Source organism: Rousettus aegyptiacus, unplaced genomic scaffold (genome assembly GCF_014176215.1).
Source record: "Rousettus aegyptiacus isolate mRouAeg1 unplaced genomic scaffold, mRouAeg1.p scaffold_m13_p_11, whole genome shotgun sequence".
In the NCBI taxonomy this organism is placed as follows: Eukaryota; Metazoa; Chordata; class Mammalia; order Chiroptera; family Pteropodidae; genus Rousettus; species Rousettus aegyptiacus.
Genome location: NW_023416286.1, coordinates 35,008,472 through 35,013,312, shown reverse-complemented (window position 1 = coordinate 35,013,312; position 4,841 = coordinate 35,008,472). Strand labels below are relative to the sequence as shown.

At 39.2% G+C, this 4,841-nt stretch overlaps 1 long non-coding RNA gene across 1 annotated transcript in view; it reads right to left on the bottom strand.

Annotated features, from left to right (window-relative positions):
* The window catches only part of LOC107504111, a 12,362-nt gene extending 7,866 nt beyond the window's left edge, over nt 1-4,496 (bottom strand). The window contains exon 1 of the long non-coding RNA XR_001595376.2: nt 4,240-4,496. This is a non-coding gene — a long non-coding RNA (uncharacterized LOC107504111). The remainder of the gene's footprint in view (nt 1-4,239) is intronic.
* Between the last annotated feature and the right edge of the window lie 345 nt (nt 4,497-4,841).

Here is a 4,841-nt window from a genome sequence, read left to right as displayed (position 1 = left end):
AAAGAGAGAGAGAGAGAGAGAGAGAGAGAGAGAGAGAGGGAGGAAGGGAAGGAGACAAAAAGAAAGACAGGCAGACAGACAGACAGAGAGGATGTTCAATGGAGAAGGCCTTCTGATCACAGCTATGGCCTTCGGTAAAGAGATAAAGCCAACCTGAGGTGAACCACAAAGAGAGAGCTGAGGCAACACATTTATTAACCTCACTTTCCTCCTGCTTTTCAATCTTCTGCTGAAAACGTCTATTGACTAAATCTAGCTGGACAGTCAGAGAGTCTGTTGGTGCAGTCCATAAACGTCAACATATCAGGGGAGAGAGTAGGGTCAACAAGAATACAGTGGATCTAGAAGGACAAACAGAAACACACAGCACCAGTCAATTTAGAGCTCGATCTGGAGCTCTAAAAAGATATATGGGCTAGTGGGAAATAACTGGTATATAGGTGTAAATTAAAGCTTTAGAAATAGATGAGGTCATGGAAGGAGAGTAAATGAGGAAAAGGTACTAAACATTAAAGAACTCTGATAACAGAGTGTATGTAGAGAATAAAGAGGACATTGTAAAGGAGACTGAAAAGGAACAGCCAGGGACCTAGGAGGGGAAAAAAAAAAAAAAACAAACAAGATAGTGTGGGGTCACAGACACAAAAACAGAACATGAGGAAGTGGTCAGTTAATTCTCTTGAATCAAATGCTCCTGAGAAGTTGAGTAACAGAAACGTGCCTTTGGGATTTGGCAATGTTATTCGACAAGTATGCCAAGCACAGTGCTCGTGGGTGTTGCAAAGATGAGTAAGCCCTTGATTTTGAGGACATTCCAATCTAAACAGGGAACTAGATACTATATCATGGGATGACTGCTCTGAGAGAAATAAGAACAAGTACCTTTTGAAAGCAGAGAAGCTATTGAGAAGGGATTCCATTCTGTACATGGTATGTATATATCCTTCAAAATAAAGAATTCCGGTTCCAGAAAAGTCTTGCATTTTAAAGAAAAGAAAAATGAAGCTCAGAAAAGTGAAACAACTGAGCACTACTGGATTCGGTACCCCATTGGGAGGATGCTGACAATCTCAGTACTCTCTTAATTATAGACTTTCTGGATTAGACCTTCAGAGGATAAAACTATTACCCGTACTTTATTAGAACTAAATGTACTTATTTAAACATTTTCTGTGAAAGTAACTTGTTTATGCCAGAAATTTTTAACAATATAAGAAGAAAATTAAAATCACTCATAATTCCATAATCCATCCCCTTAACTTTATAGTGTGTTTTTCCAATTTTTTCCTGAGTGCATGTATGTATAAACATGTCTTTCTTGAAAATGTTTTATACACAATCAACAGAGTGAAAAGGCAACCACAGAATGGGATATTTGCAAATCATGTAACTGATAAAAGGTTAATATTCATAATGTATGATGAACCCCTACAGCTCAACAAAAACAGCAAAAAACCTGATTAAAAAATGAGTGAAGAACTTGTATAGATATTTGTCCAACAAAGATATACAAGTAGCCAATAAGCACTTGAAAAGATGTTCAACATTACTAAACATTAGGGAAATGCAAATCAAAACTACAAAGAGATACCATCTCACCCTCATTAGGAAGGCTACTATCAAAAACAACAGCAACATAAAATAACAAGTCTTGGTGAGGATTTGGAGAAATTGGAATCCTTGTACACTGTTGACAGGAATGAAAATTGGTGCAGCCTCTATGGAAAACAGTCCGGTAGTTCCTCAAAATATTAAAAGCAGAATTACCATATGACTCAGAAATTCTACTTCTGGGTATTTATCTTAAAGAATTGAAGCAGGGTCTCAAAGTGGTATCTGCACATTCGTGTTCATAGCAGCATTATTCACAATAGCTAAAAGGTAAAAGCAACCCAAGTGCCCATCAATGGATGAATGGGTAAACAAAATGTGATATATACATACAATGGAATATAATTCCGCCTTAAAAAGGAATGAAATTTTTACATGTGCTACTACAACATGAATGAAACAAGGACATTAGATGACGTGAAATAAGCTTGTAACAAAAAGACAAATATTGTATGGCTCCACTTAGTTACCTAGAGTAGCAGATTCATAGAGACAGAAAGTAGAATGGTTATTGCCAGGGGCCGAGGGGAGAAAGAAATGGGGGTTGGAAAGAATGTTGTTTAATGGTATAGTTTTACTTTTGCAAAATAAGAAGAGGTCCGGAGATTGGTTGCACAACAATTAAATGTACTTAACACTACTAAACTGTACACTTTAAAAATGGGTAAGATGATAAATTTTGTATTACCTATATTTTGCCACAATTAAAATAAGATTAAATAAAAATGTCTTATAATTTCGTTTTACTTCATTTAATATCAAGTGAATACCTTTTTATAGCATTGACATTGCTCTGAATAATTATTTTAGCAGCTGCACAATAGTCTATTTTATTACGGCATAACCCATTTAATCAAATCATTATTTTTGAAAACTTAGGTTTTCTACAAAGCTAAGCATAAACAAATTGCAATGAACAACATCATAGTTACATCTTTGCCAAACATGCAATTACTGCCTTAGAGTCAGTTCTAAAATAGAATTGCTGGGTCGAAGGAGAGTGAGGCTGTCTCAGGGGTGTGGTGGGGTCCAAATGCAACATGAAAGCTGGAACGTGAAAAGCAGTGCGCAGAGAACTGAAATGGGGTGTGACATAAATGCTGTACAAAATATTTCTGGTTGGGGAAAGGAAATGTTATTTATCCGTTCGTTTATTTCTTATATAACTTGTACTGACTCTGCTATGCACCATTGTTCTAGACACTGAGATACCAAGTCGTCTTATCAGACATTCTCTTATCCCTCTAGGAACTTAAAGGCTAAGGAAGAGAGAATCATGTAAATCAACAATTTCAGTGCAGTTTAGTACAAGAGGGAACGGAGATAGATCCAAGGGCTAATGAGAGCAGAAGAGGAAGTCTGCCCATCAGGGAGGCTTCTCAAAGGAAGTGGCTGACTATGTGTCAGTGAGCTGAGTTTTGAGGGATAAGTCAGTAATTTAGACTAAGAAAACAAACAACTACATGGGGTAGTCCACCTCTGAGATGGCCCCGTGCACATTGGATCAGGGCTATTCTGAGTGAACAACAGAGAATGCTGGAGATAATGGGTAGATTATAAAAAGCATTGTAGCTTCCTTCTTGTTCTCTTGGATTGCTTGCTCTGGAGGAAGCCTTGGCCAGCATCTGTACTGTAGTCTTATGAAGAAGTTTAAGCCAGGATCAAGAGATATAACACATGTTTAGCATTTTTATAAGCCACTAAAGAGTTTTGGGGTGATTTGTGTCTCAGCAATAGTTAATACACTATGTCTTCAGCATGTGTGAAGGCAGGGCTGAATGAACATTTCTAATAATGGGGGTTAGATGGTCACGCGGATGGGGAGCATGGCATAAGGAATGTCGTTAGCATTACTGAAATGGCTAGGTGGAGAGCCAGAGGAGAGAAAGAGCAATCAGGGGGATCATTTCATAAATTGTATAAATGTCTAACTAATATATTATATACTTGAAACTAATAATAAAAATTTTTAAAAGAGGAATATAAAAAAAAAAGAGAGATATTTGAAGTGACCCCCGAAAAGGGGGAAATGGCAAGAGCTGGAGACACGGGGGAGGCAGGGCCACAAACCGCATGGCTGTACACACGGCCTTTCTCGCCACCCTCCTTGTTCATGTATTAGATGTCGTTTAGATGAGGTCAATGGGGAAGACGTGTGTGTTAAAAAGAGCAGCAGGCCGAGGGGAAATTCTTGGCTGGGAGAAAAACTTCAAAGGGATCAGCAGAGGAAAAAATTACAGAAGCCCAAGAAAAAGTGACTGCCGAAGTAGGAAAGAAGAAGACAAAATGGAATTCCAAAAGTTAAAGAAAGAGTTTCAAAAAGGAGGGTGGGAGTTTGGCCAGTGGCATCAAAGAAATCAAGTAAGACCTGAGAAATGGGCACTAGAATTGACACTGTGGCAGTTACTTGTGTCCTTTGTGGAAGCAGCTTTGTTGAAACTGTGGGAGCTTCTAAACATTATGTCTGACCCGGTCACTTAGGTAACACCCAAAGCCATTACAGTGGTCCACTAGGCCCCCGAAGCCCTGACACACTCCCTCACCTCTCTAATCTCACCTCCTCCTTTCCTCTCACTTTCTTATTTCTTCTCTTCCCTTTAGCTACAGAGGCCTCTTCCCCCATCTCACCTCAAGTGTCTTTGCCTTTGGGCTGCTTCGTGTTTGGGAGTTTCCCCACAAAGGTCCACACTGTTTCCTCCTTTGCCACCTTCAGGCTGATGCCCAGGTCACCTTCTGTGTGAGGCCCTTCCTGCCATCTAGCTGGAATTGGTCCATCCCCACTCAATGCATACTCTATTCTCTGTTAAAAGGAAAACAACAGGCCCCCAAAAGGCATCACTTGAGCTAAAGCCCATAACAAACCTAGATCTAATATCTGGCCTAACTGCTGTTTCGACCTTTTATAGATTAATCAATCAGTTAGAAATTTTCTGGTCAAGCTCTAATGAGGCATTTTGTCACAAGTAATCTGTCACTTGGACCCTCTCCTCCCTCAATAGAAAGACGAGGCAATCGATATGATAAGAATCCTTATCTTTCCCTCCCCCTCCTCCAAAGATGTCCTGGTCTGTCTTCTCTTTCGCTAACAGTTCTTTTACCCCACCCTTTTCCATATAAAAACTTCCCATTTTGTACAACCCTCAGAGAGTGCTTCTGGTTGCTAGATAGGATGCTGCTGGATTTATGAATCACTTAATAAATCTAATTAGATCTCCAAATTTCGTTTTTAA